The 26,987-nt window shown below is 41.6% G+C and overlaps 1 protein-coding gene across 1 annotated transcript in view; it reads left to right on the forward strand.

Moving 5' to 3' along the window:
* The window catches only part of agbl4 (AGBL carboxypeptidase 4), a 262,639-nt gene that overhangs the window by 21,588 nt on the left and 214,064 nt on the right, over window positions 1–26,987 (forward strand). The gene's annotated exons all lie outside the window — the stretch shown is intronic.

The following is a 26,987-nucleotide window of genomic DNA, read 5'->3' on the forward strand; positions in this document are numbered from 1 at the left end:
TCACAGTGCATACAAACTGTCGCGATACCTCCACGAATGTCCTCTAACATGCTTCAGTGCATTAGAGATGTGTGCCCATAACGGCAAGTTGTTTCTCCTCAGAACTGAGGCAGTCTTTTATTTCCTACCTCAATTCTTGTCACAGCCTCTGAGCTTGATTCTGCCACTAGCACGCTCTAAGCTCCGTGATTGGCTGACAAAGGTGGTCACATGCCACAGAGATACACTGTATGTGGGTACAGTGAGTGTGGTTTCAGGGGGATGGAGGCTAGTTCTGCCATTTAAATATAACTTTGTGGGGTAAGAAAAAGGCAAAACTGACAATATTGGCATTTAAGTTTGAGTGCTGCTATGTAATTTGTGTGCATACAGGCTTGTCATGCTTAGATATGAAGCAAACAAAAAATGAGAGATAAACTTTAGAGAAAGATAGTCTGAAGACAGTGACATATAAATACAGAAGGAGCTAAGATAGAAAGAGAGAGGGAGGGAGAAAGAGATTGACAAAGATGAGAGTGAGAAAAAAGCAAATAGACAGCGATAGAGAAAAAAGACATGAGGAAAAAAAGGCAGAAAAGGGTGAGGATGAATCCACAGCATGCTGTTGCTCTTGTCTTCCTGTAGAGTGTCCAGCCCAGCCTATCTGAGGCTATCAGGCCTATCAGCCCATCTCCCTGCAGTGCTGTAGTCAGCACTAATCACATTTTATGGCTCTGAGATGAATGGGAGGCCTCGGCTTGGAGCCGGATCGATCCCAGGGCCAGATAGACCAGCACCAGCAGCCTGCAGCCTGGGCCAACAGGATATTTGCTGTTGTGGCAAAATGACAGAGAAAGTGTGAGCGAGAGACAGAGAGAAAGTGACCGGGGAGGGGAGTATGACACAATAAATGGCAAAAGATTGATAAATATCATGAATATGAGCACAATATGTACAGTTGCAAATGCGAGCTTACAAGTGACAAAAACAGGTGAACGACCATTTCAAGTGCACACTTCCACGCTTTCTCTCCATAGGCCCCTTCACAAGCTTCTTTCATAGAAATCTGTTTCTTATCTGTCCAATTTCCTTCTTCAAAGAGGCCTTGTGTGAATTTAATCTACTCCAGTAGAAGGTGTTGTGGTTAAGTGCTGCCTGTGCATTTTGCCAAGGTGTGTGTGGTTGTGTGTGTGTCTGTGCTGTGATTAGATTGTGTGCCTGGCTTGGTCAGAATTCGCATAAATCTTTTGTTTACATCCTAATGGCTGTAATATTGTTAGGATTTGAATTAAGAAAAAAAAAAAACAGACATTAAACAAAGAATAATAGTATGAGTAAATAAACCAACTAAGTGTAGCTATGTGGGGAGAGGCTGTGCTATAGAGATATCAGTGGGTTCCAGGGGAGAACTGGGCTGTTGGAGTGTTTCATCCAGCTAAGCCTTGCTAACTCTCAGCCTGAGCCAGGGGAATGGGGAACAGTAAAAGCCCGTGATATTGGAAGTGAGATGGCCATTTTGAAGGAATGTAAGCTGGTGAAACAGATTTGGTCTGCCTCAATCAGCTTAGCAGCTTTGTGGAAATTGGCTTCACCGTAGCACCGGTTATGATGGATGGCTGGATGGATGAATGTCTCTTTTTTGTATGTCCTTTCTTTTTTGTGTTTTTCGAACCACGCACTTACCTCAAAAAGCCCACACCAATTCTGGTTATGTTGGTTGCAATGACCGGGACCGTGTGACATTATTTGAAGTTTTGCTTGGTTTTGCATATTTTCTTCAGGAAATGTCTGGCAAAAAATACTTATGCAGAATAATTGGTCTTAATCTCTACTGGGCCACAGGGAGACAAACATCTGGTGGCTCAGTGCAATTTTGGTGTCTGTTTTGGCATGAAAGTGGACCCAGCCACCATGTCTGTGTTTTGAATGCTAAGTTTGTATGTGACCAGGTCTGTGTTTTGCTCAGTTTTACTGATGATACAATAACAACAAAAAGTCACAGCTTAATTTTACTGTTTGACTGAATGCCTGCAAAATCAATGGCAATCCTGTCAGCCCCAGCTGTACTTTGTGTAAGCGGCAATTAGCACATGCTATCCTGCTAAAACGCTCAGTTAAATAGTGAATATGGTATGCATGTTAGCATGCTAACATTAGCTTTTAGCTAAAAACAGCACTGTGCAGTGCAGCTACACAGAGCTGTTGGTGTGGCTGTAGTCTTGGTACTTGATTAATGACAATTGGTTGTAGCAACTGTCATTGACTAATGAATTAAGTGTTAAATCATTTTTAGCATTACCCAACAAATGTTGTGCATTAGTGTTTCCCAGGTCTATGGAGGGAGGGCTGTGATTCTAGAGCTTCTTTGGCACAAAGCTTGGATTGACTGTGGGACGTTTACCCAAATACATCTAAGATGTCAGAAAACTGGCATTGATGACAAGGTTTTTTATCAGTAGTTTCCACTTCATTTATCAGTATAGAGGAAGGTGAAATAGGTAAAGAGGAGGAAAGAAGAAAATGACTTGTTTGTTTACAGTGGCTGCATATGGACTCATACAATAAGGTTCAATCACATTTGTGGATGCACTTTTTTCATAGTTTTAGCTGCTAATCTTGCCTTTGGAAATATAAATGCATAATCTGGTCAATCTTTCTTGGTGACCCTCCAAGTATTGGTTTGCTGTGAAGAAATATGAATTCTACAGGCATGTTGAAGTTTAGCCATTGTGGAATTAGTCATCATTCATTCAAAAATTTCTTAACATGGGACCTTTAAAAAAAAGTTTTCTGTCCAATGTCCAAACTGAGTGATTTTCAAGCCAGCACTATTTCATTTCATCTTCTGCCTATGTTATGACCAGAACCAGTGGATGAGTTGATATGACACTCCATTGGGTAAGTTGATATGCCATTCCATTCTGCTGTAGGGGTGTGCTTGATGTCAGGCTCCGTGAAGGGCACGGCTGTGAGCTATTATCATAGGAGCCTTCAGGGAGCCATTCATAGAAGACAGGCAGTAAAACCTTGTGCCGAGCGCCTTCAACTCCTCCAACTGCAGCAGGGGTGATTTGTAAGCCTCACTTGTCCAGGGAAAGCACAGTGCAGGGCGGTTACTCTCCATAATCTGGAAAGAGGACGAACTGAAGCAGAATAGGCCATGTGTTACCTAGAATCCCTGAAGAGCCATCATCACTTTACTCTTTCAGACAATGCTCACCTATTTAAATTCATCAGAAGTGATGTTATGCAATTTGTCGTGGGGGATAAATTGGATGGCACATTAAGTTAAACATTAAATAGGATGTTAACACCATCATGGTACCATTATGGACCATGTCTTGGTGACGCTAATCAACCAGTCCTACTTTTATGCGGCTTTTCTGTTTTTCACAGAATATGATTGGGCTAGAACAGGCTCTATAAATGAGCACAATATTAATTCTCAGATATCGCATGTCATAATGCCTAATTGGGTTTAAAAGGCCTTCAAACATCCCATACAATGTGTAATTTTCTAAATGCGTAATTTACTGTATTGCTTTGAACGATACATTGTTAATATTCTGATGTCTTATACTAAAGCAGAGAAAAAAGAAGTAAGTCAAGGAGAATGAGTGAGAGACAGAGATGGGGAGAGAGCAGTGCAAGAGCAGGGTAATGGATGTGATGCACATTGATTTATTTTTTCCATCCACAAGACACAGAGGCAGGAAGAGAGGGTTTAGGAGGAGGAGGAAGGGCAGTGGTGTATTTACGATAAATGACTAGTTCATGTAAGCAATACATTTCCCTCCCATCCTAAATAGAGCATGTTGGCGGCAGTTCTGGGAAGTCTGCAGCGGGTTGTGGTGTGTGACATCAATGCCAGCCTGTATAATAGAGGTTCTTATCTGAGCTCACTGCTTCATCAGCTCTGGACAATGTTCTGGTGAAGAGAGAGCCTGTCCCGGCCATGTCTGTGTGGATCAGCACATTGAACTTCACCCCTGCTCCTCTTGGTCTTCTCAGGTTTGCAGAAGTGTCTTGGGACACTCCACTCTGCCCTTGTCTGTGTCTCTGTCTCATCCTTCCTTCTTTCTGTACTCCTTGCATCTCTCCACCGTCATGTCTGTGTTGTGATGTCCTTCAGCAGTGACAGAGGGAGGAGACGACAGGCGGGTCTCTAGCGGGCACCATTGGATGAACGTGGGCTAATCATTGCTGGCGTAGCGTGGCCGTGACTGTGAACTGCAGACAGCTGGTTGGTGGCAGTTTCTCGTGGCAGGACCACACTGGGTGTGCATATGGGAGGGCTTGCTGGATATATAGCTCTAGGATTAGACTCCCACTCGTCCATAGGCTCTTTTATCAGTTCTACCCATACTGTCAACAACAAACACAGGCAAGTGCTCATGCAGACTCACAAAGACACACACTGTCAAACTCACACACACAAACTCACTTACATGCTTTTGAACAGGTCTGCTTGTCTCCCTGCCCTGTCTGTCTAAAAGACTCCACACACAGGCTGGCCATGTCATTTTTAGTTCTTTGCATTGCCTTTTCTTTCCCCTCTGCCTCTGCAGCATATGGCACAAGGTAGATAGGCATGTATCCTTTGCTTGTGGTCTTCTTCTTCTTTGAAAGTTCATTTTTTAAGCTTCCCCTCTCTACACCCTCCAAAGGAGAGACATTGGCTTCTGTGTGACTCTGCCAAAGGGATTATTTCACTTCAAACACACCACATAGGCCCAGAAAGTTTAGGATCCAAGTTTCAAACCCCGGGAAGAAGTTGTGGAAAGACTGGTTTTGAAAGACATACAAGACATCAGACAGTTGTGTCAGGGAGCATAGGGTATCGTGAGTGACCTTGTTCTGTTAAGGCGAACTAAGGCATCCTTCCTTATTGTCAAAGCTGATGCTCCCCAGATCACTTCATAATGACATGGACAAAAGGATATGGCAACAGCACAGAATGAATTTTCAAATCATCTCCCTGATAGCAAAATGAGTTTTCCCTGGGTTATCTCTGCTGACGCAAGGTTCCTTATCAAAATTCATTGCCTTATTTTTAGCTTGATTCACTTTAAAAAGGAGGCACAGAGCTTAAGGGCATGTTTTGAAATAAAGCAGACACACTTTTTACTACGCATTTGGATTCACTTTATTCAAACAGCAGAGACTCTTAGCTCAGTTTCCAGGGACTTGTAGGGTTAAAAATACAATACATACGCCTACAGTTTTTCCTCTTGATCTGTCACAGTTGTCTCTTAGAGCAGTCTTTAGACAAAATACAAAAGTAAAAACACCTGTAGTTGAATTAGCATATGAAAGTTTGGGACCTCTTTTTGTTTTTGTGTGCAATGTCATGAAACAGCTTGTAGTTTGTGACATGTTTGGCATGGGAACATCTGTAGATGGGTTGGTGTGTGTGCCCATCAGGCCAGTAATCAGTGGTCCATCCATTCGGAGCCCAGCAGTATGGCAGATTGAGATGCTGCTAAATTGGACTCTAGGCACTAATTTCGCGAATCAAGACACAGAGTGCAAAGAGCAGTCAAGTGCGCAGAGAGAGTGTTGCCGAACTTTTGCCGTTTTTTTGTGCAGATAAGGAAACGAATTAGTAGAATGTTGTGTGCAGACTGTTTTATTTTTCTTGTTTCATGATTAGTAAAGTTGCAGCAGCATTCAGTCAATTTTAAAATCAGTCTGTTGTGAAACTACAGTCCACCACAAGATTGACAGTGACACTCCCCTTACTCCGTCGCTTTGCTCGCTACAGTTCACAGTCAGTCACCAAAATACTGAAGGGGAAGAGAAGAAAAGAAAGACGCTACACTTTGGGAGAATAGTCTGCTGGTATAAATCTGCACCTTACACAATGTGCCTGAATGAAAATGGAGCTGTCTGTCCCTGCCTTTAGTCCCAATCACAGCACCTGGTTAGATTAGATTAATGCATCAACATACACTTAAAGGCAACTAATAAATTAACCTCCACTTGTACACACACACACACACACACACACACACACACACACACACACACACAAGTGGAAATGCTACATCTGAAAATCCTACATGGAACTAATTTATACATGGATATAAAGGGCCCAAATGCCTTGCAGTTTGTGCCTGTGTGTCTTTTGATAGTTTTGAATTGGAGGCTGGTGGTGGCAGGAGGCCAGCAGGCCTTTGCAGTCCCCGAATAGACGGAGCAGGGTTGCAAGCCAGAGCATGGAATAAAAGCAAAGGGTTGGGGTAGTGAATGCAGCCAGAAAAGAAAGGAGGAAGACAGAGGGAAAGAGAGAAAGGGTGGAGAGGGTGTTAGTATTTCTTTTAGCTTTAATACTGGTGCAGTATATGGATTGTGTTCCAAATATTTTGTTCATTGATTGAATATTGCTGATTTATGTCAGCGATGTGGGAATGTGTAACATGCTGCCATGTATTTGCTTTGACTTATTTTTTTGTTTTTTGTATGAATATCTAACCTGACAGCTATTGTCACAGCTTTTCTCAAATCAGGCGAAAAAGTCCTCGCAAGAGACAAGGATAAGATTCTAGCATTGAGGATTGAGGAAACAGCAAAAGACAACAGGAAAAGAGGGAGAAAGTGGTGAGCAGGGGGAAAGAAGTAGAGTATTGCTGTGGTTTCAGGGGGAGGCATGGTATGGTGGCTCGGAAAGGGCCTTGTGGAGCTGCTGTGCATCTGCATGAAATGATGAGCCTGGTGTCAGGACATGGATCATCCTTTTACACCGAGTAATGAATACAGATTGCACACCGGATAGAGAGGCTCTGCAATCTGCTGCACCACAAATGAAACAACTGCCGTTCTAATCAAATAGTCTTTTCATGCCAGCGCAGCCCTCAACTTGGGCTAAATTCAATTCCAGATTCACAGATTTGTGGGTTGGGGGTTGGAGAGACGCAGGAGGCATGGGGGAGTTATAAATGTTGTAATTAGACTATTGTTTAATGTGTATGTGTGGAGACGCGTGTGATGTGTGTGTAAGTTGGGGTGGGGGTGGGGGGCTCCCTGGCATCATGTTGTCGTTAACCACTTGGTTATTTTAGATAGCAGTCGGAGGAATGGGTCCAATCACAGCAAACACACACACACAAACACACACTCAAATGCACACATTTAGCTAATTATGCCAACTAGTGGCTTGGGAGAACACGTTCTCTGTATTCTGTATTTAGGGAACAGCGAGGAGCTTTGAAGGAGAGCCGCAGTGCCTCTTTGATGCTGCTTTTGTTTTTTGTTTGTGTGGTTTAATAATTTAATCAAGCCAAACGTCCTCCTTCTCTCTGTAACTGTCTGTTGGTGGAGGCTAATTACTCTGCAGATTGTTCTCCTGGTGCTAGAGATGAGAGTTTAGATCCAGAGGGGGGGAGGGGGTGCTGATGGTTGTAATTTAACAGTGTGCTGATGGGCTAAGCTGTCTGTCGACTGCTGTTTTATTGTTTTGGGAGGCTGCTGACGAGCTACTATTCTAATATGCACCATCTGATGAGAATGCCTGCAATGTTGTAGTACATTGTCCTTCTTTTCCATGATCTATCTATCTATCTATCTATCTATCTATCTATCTATCTATCTATCTATCTATCTATCTATCTATCTGTTCATCCGTCCATCCGTCCATCCGTCCATCGTTTAAGTATTATTACTACATAATCAAGATCAAGAGATCAAGACCAAGATTGCTTTTATTGTCATTGAGCATGGACATGTCAACGAAATTTGCATTGCAACCCCCGTGTAGAAGAAAGATAATAAATAAGATAAAGTAAACTCACAGGCATAAAAAGTCAGCAAGTTATAAATGATGAATGAAATAATAGCATTTTAAAAGTGTGTGTGATTGCTAAGAGAAAGAACTTATTGCGTAAGTTTAAAAAATATGAGTGCACTATTTAAAGAGGAGTGTCAAAGTTTACCAGCAGTGTATTCGGATAAGATGAGTGGTAGCAAATATTATTATCACACAAATACACTGTGGTCCCGAGAAAGAAGCACCCATCAAACGAGTGGAATTCTCTCATTGCTGTCGATGACATTGTTTCTACTGTAAATCTTCACAGAATGTTTTATCAGCTGTATTTGCCATAGCTTGTGGTTGAGACATTTCTTCAGTAAAGAGAGAATTCAGTCTACCTTTTCTGTTTGTTGGCAGGCTGGCAGTGTTTGTGGCATCACTACTGTAGCATCACAGTGCCTACTGTGCCCTTCAGGCTAGAGGCTTTAAGATCCATTCCATACTGCATGGTGACTGACACCACATCAAAGAAAAGCTGTAGCTTTCATTTAGTGTTCACAGGGCACTGCTATAACACCCCTTTTGGTTGCTAATACAATTTTGATAAGACATGATATACATATGGGATCATAGGGTAGTTGGATTTAAACCTGAAAAACCACATCGTTATGTCTGTGATCTTTGTCTCACTGCAGGCTGAGCTTCTGTCAGAGCTTCTTTTTTATGTCACAATCTTGACTATATAAAACATGAACATAGTCTCTGTGACGTCACCCACAGGTTTCTGAAGAGCCAATACGAAGCTCAGCGACAGTGGTCCCGCCCTCGCCATCTTGACACAGCCTGACTCCGCCAAACTCCTGGTTAATCCAAAATTGAGAATTGAAAGAGGTGGAGTGTGGGTGGAGCTGAGGCGGCCTGCTTGTTGAAACCTAGTGGCTAGCTGTCACTCAATGCAGCCATGCCCATAATTATGCATAAATTTCAGCCTTAATATCATTTAACCAAGTGAGTTATATAAAAATTCACCCCCTCTGCAATTGTCATGAAGGAAAGTAGCTGTAGAGACCAAAACTTTTTTTTTTTCCAGCTTCAAGTGGCATTGTAGTTTTTGGCACTTCTGTGTTGGCTTCATTTTTCAGCCCTGGAAATTGATGCTTGGTCTCAAATCCTACAACATGGCTCATTCAAAGTCCCTGTTGCTGTCTTTAGTCAGCAATAACAACTGACCGTTCTGCCACAGTCTTGAAGATTTCATCCCCATCTAGAGCTAAGCCAAACTGTGTAACTGATTAGATTTCAATGCTGCTGGCTCTAATTAGTGTTCATGTAATCAAATCAACAGACAGACTAGATTAGTATGTACAACTCTACTGTATAATGTTTCACGCACGACAAGGGATGAATACATCCTTGTCAGAAATGAATTGTGCACGTGTCTGAAAGCCATAGTGGAGAGGTATGAGCTGTGGCTATCCACTGGGGCTACATGGATTGTAACTGTAGTACGGGCTCAAACAGCTCTGCAGGCTTACCCAACCACAGAAATGTGCATATATTGGCTAAGGTAATCAAGACCTACAACCATTTTGCAGCACGTGCTGCTAAATTTCTGAGGACCACCTTCCCAAGATGAATGAGAAAAGAACATAACGTGACAAAAAAGAAAGAAGAGAGTAAACTGAGCTGTGACAGGATTTCACCACGTTCAACACAGTGTGCTTTTGGCTCAGCATCACTGCCTGCTAATATGAATCCAAATTTAATGTACTCAGGGTGAGGTATTTCCTCACCACACGCTTTAGAGCTTTTACTGAAGCAGGGATTTCTCCCACATAACTTTTTCGTTTCACTTTATGTGACTGCATCCGAGGAACTGTTAGCTTGCTTGTTTTTTTTTGCCGTGAATCCTTGAGCACATTAAGATATGTAGAAAAAAAATAGCTTTGTGAATTTCAAGTAAAATTTGTCAGAATCGCTGCCTCTGCAGCCCACTAGCTGGCGCTCTGAGGCCCAATGGTTGAGAATGGCGACTGTAGCGTAATGTACATCCCAGAACCTGCTGCCACAGATAGGCCCAGGAGGGGTAATGTCACGTAATGTGTTTTTCTTCAGCTCAGCAACTATAATATAATTTACTGAGTTGCGCTTTTAGCTGCTGGAATATCGTGGCTGCTGAGTTGATATGGATAGATTTAATTTGTTTTGTTGTAATTCTTTAGTTCTGTATCAGAGCCATGCAGAGATTTAAGTCTGTAGACATATTTACTGTATGTTTATCCTTCCTTTACTGCAGACTATGATCTGTGTACTTGTTTTGCTCTTTGGCACCGCATTTCAAGCTTTTGCCAGTTTATTGTTGCTTGACATTTCATGATGGTACATGTTGCTTTACTGAACCAAAAACTAAAATATAAAACTCCCTTTGATTCTAGGGGGAAGAAAATCTGTCAATTATATAGAAATGGCTCTTTCTTAAGTCAATATTCACCATTTCTGTTTCAAATATATTAGAAATGTGAGCTAATAATGGTGTGAGATGCCACTGGTGTTGCTGTTGCTGTGGTTATTGTTTTTGAATGTGTGAGGCCGGAAGCCAAGAAGCAGGGAGTGGTGAAGTGTTAGCTGCTGAGGGATGCTTCACTGCTGATTTGATGTTGCGGTTTTTTGGAGGGAGACACTTTCAGACTGTGCTCACACCCCATGTGGTTAGGTCAAGCCAGTTGGGCTAATTTACTCTATGCGCTGTCAGTGACACTGGGTAGGGGGCTAGCTGCTGGTGGCATGCCGGCCCAAAGAGCATGCTGTGAGGAGAGACATTTATAGCCTCTCGAGCAGCAAGTGCGTACATGCTCAGTCACTAATACACTCACATAGTATGATATAGTGTTGGCCTTGGAGCTAGAGTACAGTATGTGTGTGTGTGCATGTGAGTGTACGTATGTGTGATAGGTTGTGGTTCATGCAGAGCTCTATCTCCTGACAGCACCTGGGGTAGGTGGTGTCAGCACTGTGCATCACCATAAATCAAGACTGTGGTCTCATATGTGTGTGTGTGTGTGTGTGTGTGTGTGTGTGTGTTCTGTCCATCTTTGGTGCCTGCAGGTAGATATTCAGAAGTTGAATTTCAATAAAACAAAACAGCGATTATTCAGGCTGGTTGGCTCAAGTGTATGTGCATGTGTGTGTTTGTGTGTGTGTGTGTGTGTGTGTGTGTGTGTGTGTGTGTGTGTGTGTGTGTGTGTGTGCCCACCCATAGCGGGTTACCACCAGTGAGACATGAAACATTCATAGCAGATGTGACCAAGGAATCACAGAACAGGAAGTTGGATCCCCCAGGGGCTCTGACACACACACTCACACACACACACACACACACACACACACACACAAACAACAGCATCAGTGTTCTGTAAAGTGAAAAATGTCCACCATTAGAGATGAATTTAGAATTCCATTTACTTTGACATTGTTTATCCTCAGAATTATTATTTTTGTCAGTACAAATGCATTTTATTCATTCAACTGCAATTAACCATTACGGTTTGTAGCAGCATTTGCTCTGCATTTAAATAACTGCACCAATATGGCAAACCAAAACCTTAGTTCAGACAGTCTGGTCTGAAAAATAATTTGTCAAATAGCGAGTGCATGATTGTTGTGTTATTGGCATGTGTCTTAAATTTGTCATATCCAAGTCAATTTGTGCATGGATTAGAAAATCCAAAAGGCAGGTATAATCTACATTTAAGGTTGGTTGGCTTATGTTGGTTAGGAAGATGGGGAATACCCGGGGCTGCTCTAGAACCTGTTCAGACTTGGTTGAGCAGTTATTTTTGACACCATAACATTTGTATTGACACTTCTCTCTGTGGAAAGCCCTAAAAGCATTTTTATGGTGAGCCTAAATATTATTAAGTAAGTTGGAACAAACTCGTCTTTTGCCTAACAAAAGATGAAGTACCATTTTGCACATGTTTGAAAACGGGGCCCTATATGTTGACATTTTACATTTGAAAATGCTCTGAAAGTGCTCGACTCTTGCAAAGGACTGTCCCTCTCAAAGATGCCCAGACAATTCAAGTGAAGCAAACTTTATAGGGATCCTCTCAAAACACGTTTCAGATTGGGGATCGCAGTGTGATAGGGACACCTTACTGCTTTGTTCAGCCTGCATGTGTGATATCTCCACCATGGCAGCAGCTCTGCTAGAGAGTTTTTGAGAGTAAACAGATGTTGTTTGTCTTTCTGATGTCGAGATTTACCGTCTCCAGGGATGTATCGGACCTGTGCTTTCCTGTAAGCTCACAAAGGAATCAGAGATGGAAATAGCTCAAACAGATGAACACTGTTTCACAACAAAAGTGAGACTCGGGTTTTTCTCACCGCTGTGCTCACGGACAATATGGCCTTGTGGTTGTGCCTCTCGTTGAAATAAAATACATATGTTTGAAAGGATGGTCTCTCCTCTTGAGTGGGACGTAGACATATCATTTTCATACAGCATGTGCTCTGGTTACATAGTTTTTCAGATTTTCAAATTAAGCCTTTTTAAATTTGCCCTTTTGATTTTTTCTTTAGCTTACTGACATTTTGGGAAATCCAATTTAAGGACTACAAATTGGACATTAAATTGCATGAGTCACTTCAAAAGCCCCTGAAATTACTATAAGATAAACAAATAATTCATTTAACATTTTGATAACAGCCATTATGCCCTGATTGTTAAACTGGCTCAGGTATTAATGGACTATAATGAATAGCAAATATATTGTTTGAGGGTAAACCCCATATGATTAATTTGATTACTCTTTCTGATACAATGGGGACACCTGTATAGATGATAGCTGGAGAGGTGCATAAGACAGAAGAAACAGTGTGCTCCGCTCCACTTTAATTGTCCTATCATTGTTAGCCAACATAGAACACCGACAGCCTGTATGTGCTGTCAAACCCCAAATCCCCAAGGAGACGCTCGCCTCTGTGGCTACTGGATCTGGCAAGCATACATCAGTACACTCAAATGAAAAGCCTGAACTGTCGAGGACCAAAGGAATGAGGGAAGAAAATGAAATGGGGGAAGACATAGATAAAAAAGACAGAGAGGAGTGGAAGTTTTGTGTATAATGAGCAGTTGGAATGTGAGGATTGCTGAATTAATCAGACTGCTAGAGCTCATACAAAGTAGGCAGAATGCTTTTCATGTGACAAATGTGTAATTAAGAATGATTTTATAACCCCCCCCCCCCCCCCCCCCCCACACACACACACACACACACGTACACACACGTACACACACATGCCTTGATGGACTAGAGGTGGGTGGGAGGAACAAAGCATTTTTGTGCTTCCCTACATATGTGAGTGAGTGAGTGTGTGTGTGTGTGTGTGTGTGTCTGTATGTTTAGAGAGACAGAGTGTGTACGAGTATGAGAGTGAGATGAGATGGAGGCTTTAATTACAGTCCTATTAGAATAACACCAGCCCCCATCGCTCACTGATACTGAGTGATAGGATGGGATGTTTTCATTTTGGCGTCTAGCCGTTTTTTTTTTGTCTCTTAGATTTGACACCATATTTTTTTTAAAGATTGTTTTTTTCAGCCCACACAAGATATTTATTTTGACTCCTCATTTTATCAGCAACAGCAGAGATGGTTGATCACTAGCTTTGGAAAGCTTGCCTACAAATTGAGTTTTACTCACTGTGGTCTGGCAAGGTTCAGTTGGCATTTCTTCTGATTTCAAGAATTGGGAAGCAGTATGTGCCAAAATAATACCCTTAAGGCTCACTGTTTTTGCCTATTTTTTTTATTTTTTTTTTTAAATTTCCACTGAAAAATATGGATAGGTTTGCAATTGTATTCATTTGGGTTGTGTGTCGCCATACATTCAAATGTTTCCTGCTATAAACGAGGGCCTATCGCAGAGGACAGCTTACAAAAGCTTATTATTAGTAGAAATGAAGAGAAAAATGGAGAGAAAACACAATGAGATTCTGATAATGCCGAGGCCCTCAGTGTAAGTAAAATAATAACAAATGGTTCAACTACAGCAATAAATCAAAATAAAATTGGAATTCTCAGATTTCGGTTTTATGATAACCACACAGTTAGAGCTGAGCACCAATATGGTTCTCAATGAAATGAAATGACTTCCCACCGTTGACTGGTCCAACTGCCCCCCAGATGAAACTGGTGTGTTGAGCCACTGATATCCTTAACAATAGCTCTGTTGTGTTGTACCTCACTTCTGCTGTTTGCATATTAGCATGTCTCTTTGTGTGTGTTGGGCTCTTTTGGCCGCGATATAAAATGCTCTGTAAAGAAAATGTGAAATAAAATCCTACAGAACTGTAAGTTTCTCAGCACTTACAGTTTATTTCATCATCTTTTCATTCAATCTTTTGACTTTTGCCAATAATAATGCTAATTTCTATTCTTTAGAACCTGTGGTTCTCTGACAAGGTCGTTGTGGAATTAAAAGTTGATTTCATCATTGTTACATTTACCTTTATGTCAGGAAAACATTGATAGTTGTATGAGTATGATAAACTTTATGTGCTATAATCTGGTAGGATCAGTTTCATCTTTCACTTTTAAAATGTTAATGTTGTGAATAACAGTTAATTAAGGTCCAGTGACCTTGAAACTAGAACTTTCCCTCACAGTCAGATGTGCTTCCACATGGAAAAGTCACACAGGACAATTCAAATCTTGAAAGTGGACACAAAAAATAATGAAAAATAAACACTAACAACGATCGCTGTGATTCACCATGGAGGAGGTGAAGGAGGACAAAGAGGATGGACATTTTTTTTTTAACTGGAACAGAAGAATGGCTTTTTTATTTTTATTTTTGAACCTCTGAGCCCATATTTGGGTTAGATTTTGTCTTAGGATATACTTTCCCTGGTGCTCAGACTATACTGCTGTCTAGGAATTAACCACTGAGGGTAGGCTTGTAACACGTGTGCTCGCAAATTTAATAATATAGAAATGTATGCATTCAAAATATGGTCAGAAAGTCTCATTTTTCCATAACTGTGGTACACAAATCATGCAAGTATGTGTGTGTGTGTGTGTGTGTGTGTGTGTGTGTGTGTGTGTGTGTGTGTGTGTGTGTGTGTGTATGGGTTTAGGTGGGGGTGCTTTTCTGGTGCAGTAGAGCCCCGGCTGTCCGTCATCAACCCAACTGCATTAACCTCGGCCTCTGTGCCTGCAGGGCCCACCGCTTCCATTTCTCTGCAACAAATACAGGTCCTGGCCCAGGGCATCCTGGCAGCCAGCATAGTTAATGACTTATTTACTGTTTAATGGCTGTATACCGCACCACAACAACAATTAATGAGAAAAAGCCACATTCACAAGCAGTGGGGGAGCCAGGTGGTGGAGGTTATTTTCTCCTTCTAACTTTATCTGAGCTCTGCCTTCTGCTCTACCCTGATAAACTCCTGCACACCTTACCTGGAGACAGACAGGCTGACAGCTGCGAGGACAGCTACTTTTACACACTCTGGCAGAAATAAAGTACGTACCTTGGATTGACCTTATTTTCAACAAAATCTTTCTATTCTTTTTTGTTCTTAAGTCACTGATCTTGCTCACTGTGTATTCCTCCATGTTGTTTTGTCAAACTTGTCAATGAAAAACGTGAAAGTCTCCTGACAAAGCGTCTTTCTTTTTCTCCAAAACACCATCCTATCCTCATGTTTTTCACCTGGTTTGTTTCCCCTCTTTCCCACAATCCTCTGCCTTTTCTGTCGTCCTCTTTTGTTCTCCCCAGCTCTCTTTAGCCTTGTGAATACCATCGCTCAAGCAGTGAGCTGTTGCAGGCACTTTGTTGCTGACCATGGTGCTGAAAGCCTCCTGCCTTCCAATTGCCAGAGTGTTCATTTCATGGTTCATATACCCTGTTCTCCATTTGTCAGAGTGCCGTTAGCCCCCACACTTATTTCTTTAACCCCTTCTCTTACAAATAATAACAAATCAAATGTACATTTGTTTTACCTCACAGTCACAGCTCTCCTGCCAGCGTCAGGCTTTCAATTAAGGCGGTGGCATGTGTTATGTGTTGGTTGAGTTGGGTGCAGAACATGTTGCATGGGGTTTTTCCGGCTGACTTTTTGTTCTGTCATTTTGTGGTGCTTTGTTTTCGTGTTGTTTTCTGAAGCCTAATTATGTTTCACTTTTAACTTTGTGCCTTCTTGTTTGCGGTGTGTGAGCCATGAAAAAAAAAAGACAGCATGATACAAGGCAATGTGCCGTGTTTAAGCCCCCCTTCTTGTGAACATGCTTGTTCAGTCATTTCCCCATACTAAATCACCACAGTCATCATAACATATGTAAGCTTGTGTGCTGCCTCCATCTGGCCACATTAGGTTTCCAATTTCCATGAGAACCGCCTCCACATATATGGCTGTTTTAAGAGAAAAAAAACCCAAAACAACTCTGATGTTAAGGAGTCTTGACTACATGCCATTAAGCACTTGATGGTCCTTAATCATGGTGCTGTGCTGTTTTAAATGTGAAAGTAGCATGACTCTCTTTGACTTGTGGTAGCATCAGACCCACAGAAATACACAATACAGAAATGAGTATTTTCAAGTGAATTTCGTCTTCATGTTCTGCAGGTAGTCTGATGTTTACACACACATACATTTTTTCGACGGTGTCATTTTATTCCACCTTCATTTACAGTTCGTACTGTATGAAAAACACTTCTTAATATAAAGTAGTTTAATATACCTGCACCAAGTATACCCTTTTTGTTATTAGATTAGCATTAATTAGCACAATAAACAACAGCTCACTGACAAAATTTAACATGACTTGTTTTAAAAAAACATAGGAGTTATTGTCGGGCTGTTCTACCTGAAATACCGGTGCTATTGAGAGTACAGGCAGGAGGCTACAGTAGCAATGTGTTACATTTATTCAAAATATTAAATGAGAAATGATAATATTGTGAACTGTAGTTACACCTCCACAGCTAGTTAATTCTCTTTCACTCTCTATTTCATTCCCTTCGATGTCCTTCATTTAGAGAGCCGCCTGTTTTGGTTCCAAATTGTCCTTCATGCCAAGCTGGATTTGTGAGCTGTGCTATGCCAGACGCTAAGTAAATGTGTTTTTCAATCTATCTGCTCCCCAACCATCCCACTCTCGTCCGTCTCTCTCTGCCTCTGGACTCCCTCCAGTCCCCTGTGTTTTTAGGACAATCTCTGCGTCTTCTCATCTCTTGCCTTCCTGCATGCCTTCCTACCTGGCTGCCCATTGCCCCTGCCATCATTCACCCCAGGTCTCGATAAATAACCCTGCACCTCTCTGGCCCTCAGCTCTACTGGCTGTTGCTGGAGCACATTTGTTAAAATATCACTCGCTGTAGAGGGGAAATTGATACTGCTGCATTGTGCTCTGGGCAATAGAGGTTTGTGTTGAGTTAAAATGCCACAACACAGACAGTTGTAGGAAAGTTCAGAATTTCAACAAAAAAAGAAAAACAACTCAGTTGTTCTTTCTGTCAACATTTTTTTTTTTTGAAAAAAGAACAGCTGCCAGTACTTTTCTTGTTGAAAAGCTGTAACGAAATGTTGGGTCAGACAGTTAATTATGCAACAGACACAGAGACAAAAACAAACAGGAAGATAATATTTGTTAAAATTCCATTAAATAAAGTGACACACTTAATTCACACAGTCCCCCTGCTCCCCACCGGGAGCTGTTTTATATAGAAGTGGAGATAAAATGGTGCCTTTAAATACACACAAAAGAGTCCCACACTACTGTAGCGAGCGAGTTGGGCTCTGAAAAAAGGAACTCTATTAAAATATGAAAAACTGTTTGGTCTTTTTGGTTCTACTCCATTGCTCGAAAAACAGGCCAATGATCAGATGAGACATCCCCAGATGACCAGGTAAGAGGAAGTAGCAAAAGTTCCTCTCTGAAATCTGCCATTATCCAGATGGCACCATTAGCGTTTAAGCCAGAACATTTCTCCCCTCTTATAATTGACTCCATAGGCTATTAGGCAGGTTGGCACAAGGCTAGGTCCACTGGTGCACACTCCAGATGTTCTCTTTGTGTGTGTGTGTGTGTGTTTGTGCAGGAAGGGAGAGGAGGGGAGAGAGTTTGGCTGTTGTTGTGGGTGCTTGTGGTGGGTCCAGGGCTGCCTACAGATGGACATAGGGCTGGGTGGGTGCTGGGAATAAGTCACATTCAATTAGATCAATGTCTCTATCAGTCTGTCTGTTCTCAGTCTCTCTCTCCCCGTGCCTCTATCTCGCTGTCTGTCTCTCCTTCTCTCTAGCCTTGGGGGAAGAAAGATTAAAGTGTTCTGTTTTCTGTGCAAGATCTTTGTCTTTGCTTTTTGGGTTTATCTGAAGATTAAATTATCTCTCATCCGTTGTCTGCCTCTTAGTGTGTGTAAGCAAAGTGATGTTTGGCAGACATTAAGTGCAGTTACTATTATTAAACTCAAAGCAATGCTGAGAGACTTAAAACTAATTTTAATTATTTTCAAAACGTACCATTTGCTCAACCAACATGCTGTAGATTCTAGTAGTGTTCTATCATTTAACATCAAATGCAAAACATCTTGGAAAAGGACAGATTTCAGTGAACCACAAAGCAAGAAATGAACATGTTCGTATGCCATATTTACAGTAACGTACCAATGTCATTGCCAGCTTCCGCATGTGCCACTTTATCACAACCACAACCCTAAAGTCTACACAGCTTTCCACTGGGCCTTAGAGAGAAGAAGGAGAGGCTGATTTCCAGAACTGGTGCTGTAGCAAGGCATGAAGAGGCTTTTTAAGAAGTGTTGTATTACATTACTGAATGGACTTTCAGTAATCCCTTTATAGCTAAAAAAAGAGCTAAAAAGCCATTAATTATTCATCTCCCCATGGCTGGTGGTAAAGAGGAGAGGCGCTCTAGGGTTTCCATCAGCTATTAGTAAACAAATCAATGCTGCAGGCTGAGCTCCTTGTCAGTACAGAGCCATATGCCCTTTACCATGACTTTCAGGTGAAGGCCAGAAATGGACCTACATGACACATGATACTGCCTCCAAGAGGCATGTAGAAAGGGAAATTAAAGTTTGTTATGAGCCAGGTTTCATTAAGTTATCGAGTTTGGAAACTTATGCAGGAATCTTAATGCAAAACCTGTCCCTCTGCGAGAGCGACACTTAATTTACTCATGACATCAATCTAATTTGTGAGAACAGTTGTAGTTACATTGCTGCTCCAGCTGGGTTGGTTCGACACATTATGCCTCTGTGAGCAGACACTCCCGAATTTGTCACGACCCACCCAACAATAGGTATTTGATGTAATCAAACAGCACAGTTTGAAGCCCCTAATCCAATTTCTTTGGCAAGATACATTGTAATTTGGTATCACCATAATTATGAACTGAATTGTGAACTGTCTGTAAGGGAATTGAATTAGCCGGCAGAAGAAGAGTAATATGATTGGGAACTGGGAGAAATCAATACAGCACTGCTCGTCATCTCAACGTTGACCTGAATCCTGCCTGAATGTGGATCTTTGGGGGATTCAGCTTAATTCAATCTGGTGGAGCTAACACGCTCCCTGTCCCCTCCACATGGTTGACAACAGCTCTGTCTTGATTTAGACTGCCGGGCAGGAGTCCTGCTGAGGGGAGCGTATTGCTCTGAGGAAAGTAGCTGCAGCTTGATTTTTTTCCCATCTGGTTGCATGAAAAACATGTAGACTAACAGTGTAAACCCACATACAAGCTTTACACCAACTGCACAACCCCACATACACATACAGTTACCTATCACTATTATCAAGACAGAGATAAACAGAGTGTTGAATGTAGTCGTAGTTCTATGTGACAAACTTGTGAATAATAAAGCCTGCTTAGACAGCTCTCTGATGAGCACTACACACTACATCACTGCATTTGACAAACAGCTCTTCCATACACCCTCAGCTGGGTTGACAAATGGTTCTACGGTGGAGTATATAGAGATTCTCATCCTCATGGGTGCAGCCCACCAGTGATAGCTCCACCCTGATGGCGGTAGTAGCCTGAAGAGAGATGGTTAATGTCGCAACTGCAGCAACCACCACAGCGGTTCACTCTGATGGATGAGGCCCGAAAAGCTGGAGCTCACGGTGGAGTTGCGTAGGCAGGTGCTGTGTGAAAATGTAATTGTTTGATTGGCTGATAACTCTGGAATCATGAGCCATTTATCTCTTAACTCCCTGACTTTTATTTTCTACTCTAAAGGTGTTATTCTTCCTGTTTTTAAATGCCGGTATTGTTATTTATAAGGTCTCTGGCCTCCTCTCTGCATTTTTCTTCTTTGAAAAACGCCAATAGCTGATATTAACCTGTTAGGGATAGAGATCTAGTGAGAGAGAAAGCCTGCCATTCAGCTGTCTTTGTTTAAGGGAAAATAGCCTGCGTATTGTGTTGTTCTATTGACTGCTTGACATTCCAATACGTTCTACAGCACTCTCCCTGGACCCTGATAAGAACTTGATAACTAGCTAGAGGTGCTCTCCTATTATAGGAGCAGATGGTTTCTTACCATTATTTTATCTTTACAGATAAGATTAAAAAGCCCAGCTTACACTGCACATAGGTAATCAGAGCCGAGAGGAAAGAGCACCTCTAATGCCAAGGAGAGCCCAATGTCAAGAAAATCAATATGTCTGCCCCCTCCCAAAATCAAAGCCTCTTTTCCTCCTCCACACAGCACACGCACAGTTCACTTAGATTAAAGCTTTGTGCGTTGTGTAAAATCAAAGCAGGTGTCACATAGGTGCATAATGTCTCATTATTGTCTTTTAATGCGTGAAATTCAGCTGCACTGTCTGGACTCGATCCCATAAACACATCTGGCCTGTGCAACACTGGAACATTCTTTCAATTTGGAAGTGTCTTTTATTTGAGTGGGTCAGATTTGATTGTGTTCATTGTGTTGTCTGTGAGGGAAGCTCGTAAAGGTTATACAGCCCACTGAAAGGCTATCTCATTCACCAGCAACGGAGGGGAGCATGTCCCCGGAGCCAGGTGTTGAATGGACTCAGGAAACAAATAGCTCTTCCTGTCTTGTTATTGGGGATGCACTGATAAGCCTGGGCTGGGGCATGCTGAAGGGTGATTACTAGGGTGTCTTTTAACAGACTTGCCTGCGATGATCAGCCATTATAGTTATGCATACTCATTGTACTGCATCAGCCTTGTGACCAGCATCTCATCCTATAGCTAAATCGCCTGCTGCACCCTGATTCACTGAGCTCTGTCTGTGTTGACACCTACTTAATTCTCATGGGTTATTGCAGATCCCTGTCCACTTAAGTGTGTATGTGTGTGTGTATGCATGTGTGCGGAGGGGAAGCAGAGGGAAATCATTGCTAGCCTGGGAGAAGGGAAAAAGCTATTCAACAGGGGCGCCCACGGTGGCAAAGCCATTTCCAATAATGTCCTCTTTCTGCAACAACAATTGTGTTTAACCCCGATGGCTTCAGCTGCCCACTATTTGTCATCCCACCTCTTCCTCCCTCGCCCCCCCTCCATGCCTTCACATACGCAGGCAATAGCAATGGAAGTATGGTTCATGACTGCACGGTGCACACATGGCCTGACTCATACTGTCGCTCGTGTTTGAGGAAACAACACGGAAATGGTGGAACCGCCTGCTCTTTGGTACAGTGTAACCCCTGGATCCAGTTTTACAGTGTTTAAAGCATTTGATTTGGCCTCAATGAGGTTTGAAGCAGAGAAAAAGCCTCATATAAAAGGATGAATTTTTGTTAAGTTCAGAGTGAGGAGGTTCTGTAACATGGAGAATCAGCTTTTACCTTTTCTATACTAACTAAATTTCTGCCAACTGTACTGGTTTTCCTCTTATTATGGCATGAATGGAAATGCAAGTCCTGTTATCTGTCTGTCCCTCCACATTTCTTTCTTTTATTCCTTTTACCACATCTCTCTTTTCCCCTGCACCCCTCTCTAATCTCTCTTCCACCCCCACTCCCCATGTCCCTGTGCTGGCGAGCTGCGTGTGGAGGTGATTTATCTGTGGCACTCACTGAGGTCCCAATGCAGTGGCACACACACACACACACACACATACGGTACACTCATGCAATGCACACAGACATATGAAACACACACAGGTAAGGCTACAGCTGTGATATATTTTAATTACAGTTTTAGTCAGAAGTAATTAAGGTTTTATATCTAGTGGGACAGCTCAAAACCCATCCCCAACACACACACACACACGCATACGTGCACAGACACCCACGCACACACTGACACACATACAGAACACACGTGCTTTTCCATGTCTTTTTCCCTTTGCTTTCTGTGACATTCGTCTCTTTACTCAAAAAGTTTACAGTGTGACAAAGTTTGAAATGCACATAATTACATATTACTTTACGACCAAAGATTTAAATGATGCTTCAAAAATGTATCACAAGGACTCTGTGTCGTTTGAAATTCTTTTGGTGCGGGTTTTAATACCGATGCCAAAACAGTTTCTTTGATGAGTGACTTTGCTGCGTATAAAAATGTTTTTTAATTTCACAAACTAAAAACAGCTTTTGGAATCCATCAGTGTTTAATATGGCTAGAACACAGAGGCAATGACAAAAATGTTTATTAACAAAATAATGATTTCAGTTATGCAATATTAGATAAAAAACACAAGTAAACAAGACTTTGAATGTGAACATCCATTTGTTGCCAACTTGCAGTACTTGGCACTCAATACTCTGTGTTATGAACAAAATTTGGTTGGCACGCAGTAAGCATTCGATACCCAGACATATTTATTATGTTATGAGTTATAGCCTCTAACTATAGCTGAGCAACAGAATTCACAATCCAGTATCACAAGTGACACTTCCCCCGCCACCCCCCCTTTTTTTTTAGCACAATGGGGGTTTTTGAATAAGATACGTAGGATTGAAGGAACCGTGGTGAGAAGGAGGAGACTGTGCAAAAGGATGAGAAGGTGATTTGTGCAGAAACAGATAGGCTTTGCACTGTAAGCTGAGTTGAAGAGCAGATTTGGAAGCTGTAATACAGTGTTGTGTTGTCGTGGAGTGCTGACAGGGGCGGCGAGCTGAAAGTGCGCAGAGGATTGAGGAAATAGAAACGTGCCTGACCGTGTGTGTATTTATGTGTGTGTGTGTGTGTGCGCGCGCAGGGGTATGTGCGCTTTAGTGTGTGCGCACGTGTCTCAGAGTGTGTATGTATGGCACAGATGGAAAGACTTCTCAGGGATTACTGTGTAACTGGAAGAGGAGAGAGGTGGTAATTGCATTTTAATTACAGTGTTGATGGTTTTGTGCTCTGCCAGATGGAAGGTTCTTTACAGATATAAGCACAAAATAAATCAGCCCTCTGGAAAATAAATCAGCCCTTAGGTGACTAGTTACCTGCCGAACTGAGTCCCTAACCTTGTCTCGAGTCACAGGTGATGATGATTAGTTGTGGCTAGTTGATATCCAACCTAGACCCCTCACACAGCACTCTGTGCCCTTCTACTTTCCTTATAACGATGGATATCCATGGTCATATTGCTTCCTACCAATCTACAGTTCTTCACACTCCATTTTCATTACATGTAGCAGACTTGCCGGGTATTCATTGGATAACCACAAGATACCCAGACTGCCATCCAAAATATATATTTATATCGCATGTGATTAATATCTGCTTGTCTGTCGTAACATTTCACACACATTCTTTTTCATATTCTGTAGCATATTTTTGTCACTGCAGTAGGAGCACAGCAATGCTGCTTTTGACTGATAAAGGCTCGCTTTGTGATTCTCTTTGCAAGTTTCTAAGGGCTCCATGTTTATGCTTAATAATAGTGGCAAGACATTTTGCTTTCAGTAGCACAGTAGCACTGGATGAGCTCCCATGGCGGCTTTATGAGAGTGACCTTTGGCAGCTTGCTCATTGAGATCGGTGTGCCAGTCCTGAACTCCAGCTCTCACCTTCCCAGCTTAATGAACCAAATATGGCTGTGATATAATACTGTAGCAAGAGTCAGCAATTTTAGAAGTCATTCTTACTATCGGGGTCATTTGTTTTTATAATTTTGACTTTTCACCACAAAGTGACACAGATGCTAACACAGATACTGCAATTTTATTATGGTGTGATAGGGTAATGAGCATGTGAAAGCTTATAGTTTTGAAAAAAATCAGTCGCAACAGATAAACAAAGATGACTTCCATGATGGTCACAAACCTACAAGAATATTAATGCAGTTAGAACTCCTCAGTCTTTATGTTTGGCTTGAAAACGGTACATTTCCACTGTATTTACAAATGGTTGCGATATGTAAAACACACAAAAAGTAGCTAACACATACATTTGCAGAGGACAACACTGAGCATGTAGTTTGAGGTCAGATGAAAGAGGAAGCAGAAAATTTAAGTCAACTTCGGTTCTCCTGATCAAGGTGAGTCCTCCAGCTGTGTGCTTTGTGACAGCATGACCCTTGCAGGGCTGTGAATCTGACACAACCAACAGTCCTGTGGCTTTTTGACCTGTGGCTGTTCCTTACTCTCTCCCTGTTTCTCTGTGCCTCTCTCTCTCTCTCTCTCTCTCTCTCTCTCTCTTTTGCTTCTTTGCTCTTTACAAACTGTCTGAGGGAGATAAGGCAGGCCTGATAAGCTGACTTCCGTCAAAATGCTCTCCCATCTGTGCAGACCTGTACCTCAGAGGAGAAAATGTATTTATATATCATGTGCTCACATGTCTGCTCCAAGCATGATAGCAAGCTAATGGGTTTATGATACAGGGGAAGAAAACGCCTGCTGTCTTTACCTTTCAGACTAATATCGGGAATTGCAACAGGGGCTAAAAAGTTGGAATCGGGGTAGGGAGGCATTGAGGTGGTTTCACCAGCCTGTCTAGCACTGGTGGCCATTTCGTCTTTCCTGAATTGGCTCAAAAAGGTCATTTTAATTTTAACACCAGAGTTTTTCAACCATTAACTTACATATTAAACCTGCAGCTACTTTTAACCTTTCAATTAACATCGCTCATAAGCACCTCCTTTGGTGGTTGGCTTGTCTGTGGGTACACGTGTATGCATGCTTGCATATGACAGGTAGCAGTAAGCTGGCATACTTAATGGTGTTGGTGTGTGGGTCATTTTAATAAATTTGCCAATTATGGCAGCATTCATATTAATCTAGACCACAACCACAATCATTGCTGTTGTGATATTTTTTCGATTGCATTACAGTTATGCGCTTCACCCACTGTAGAAACTATCTGGGGTAATTTGCTGAGAAATTACCTGTGTTGCTTGGAATATAAGCGAAGCAGCACAATTTGGAAACACAATGACACCTCAGAAAAAATGTACCCAGACTTAAATCCACTGACTGTACAGATTTCAAGTCTTAGAAAAGGCAGTAATAAACCTTGCTGGCACAGAATTATTTTCCCTGAGCAGCCATTTATTCTCCACAGTTGTGAATTAGGTAAACCAGTGTGGCTGAATTATGTTCAGACACAATAGATAAAGAGAGGAAGATATATACCTTTGCATCCAAAGGCTTTTCTTTTTTCTTTTTCTTTTCCTTTTTTTTTTTTTTTTCTTTTCAAATTAGCACTTCAATATTAAATGAAACATTTTCCTTTCTGTGCAGGATACATATTCACCTTACCAGTTACCATCCAAATATAATACAATATGCTGTATATTTTTGGTTAATCTACAAAATATGTCTTGAGCACTGTGCCTTCAATCAAAAGTCTTCTTTTTATATTTCTGTCATGTGGCAGGGAGAGTGTGTATTTAGTGGGATTAGAGCTGCTGGTCTATTCGTGTGGTGTCTGGTAACACACGTAGCTCAGTCTAATCTGCTTACTATTGACTGGAAGTCCAATAATCCCTTTATGGTAGAGAGGAAACATTACATGGAATGCTGCTGCAGCATGGGGGGACCTAACCAGCTGCCTAGCTTTCCAGGGTGGGGCGATGCTAGCTGCCTGCGGAAGCAGCTGGGTCAGATCTAGATGACTATAAGAGACACAGCCAGTGTCTGATAATGTGATTAAGAAAAAGAAGAGTAATAAGAGAAAGAGGAGCAGTATTAAGTGATATATAACTGATGCTAATTGACAGAAGTTATTGACTGACCTATCCAGCTGTTCTTATGACTTTTTCTGTGGCTGGGTTAGCTTGTGTGCACTTATCATGACTGAACAGTCAATATTACTTTTACATGCTATTCATACAAAGACAATTTGCTGGTGAAATAACTGGCGAAACAGGATAAGGAGTCTTGATATAGGAAAATGACAAGGAAGAGATCATGATTTCCAAGATGCGAAATAAAAGTAATCTCGACTGAACGCATTGTTTTTCTTTATCAGAAGACTTCAGATGACAAATTCACTGTTAACTTACAAGAGACACAAAAGGGAGGCTGATTCAGTTGACTCAAGCCAAATAAGTGCTGCAATCATAAAGATTTTTTGGAGACGGTGCCTGTTCAACCGAGTTCATGAGTTATACTTAAAGCAGGCACAAAGTAAAAGTCCAGCTGCTAGCCACCGCAAATTAGCTCAATTATTAGATATGTCAATCCAGCTTTAACCACTAAAGATTGAAGTCATACATATAAGTCATATCACCCAGACTGAGATGATGAACATGTTTCATATTATTATATTGTTACATTCAAATGAATAGGTATTTTACTCCATGGCAAACTTGTTTTCGTAATGTCTTGAACTGTTCTCTTTGATTTTTATGTTGTTCAACACATATTGGTAAATAATAATTGTGATTTGATGTGTTGAACTTGAAATATAGTATACAGCTATTCAACATTCAAAGTACATTGCATGGGTCACTGAATACTGAATGCTTCATCATCAGTAAAAGACCGTCTCCTCAGAATAGTACCATTTGACGTTCAATAACCGTTTGAAATAATCTGGTGCTTATATCTTGTCTGCATCAGTTGCAGTTTCATCAAACTTTGATCAACAGAAGATCGTCATCAATGAGATATTGCATGTGACCAAAGGACACTTTCCAAGTTCTCATTGTAGGGTATTATGGATTGATGGTTTGATGAGGAGTGTATTTTTTAAAACTGGTTGTACAGAGCAGTATGTGTCAGGATGTTGAGTCTAACAAGCAGTACAGTGCACTGCCTGCTATGTTCTGGCCTGCTTTTGAGCAGCACAGTGGGTCGGCTACACATAAAGCTATATGCTCCA

This window comes from Chaetodon auriga, chromosome 3, assembly GCF_051107435.1.
Source record: "Chaetodon auriga isolate fChaAug3 chromosome 3, fChaAug3.hap1, whole genome shotgun sequence".
In the NCBI taxonomy this organism is placed as follows: Eukaryota; Metazoa; Chordata; class Actinopteri; order Chaetodontiformes; family Chaetodontidae; genus Chaetodon; species Chaetodon auriga.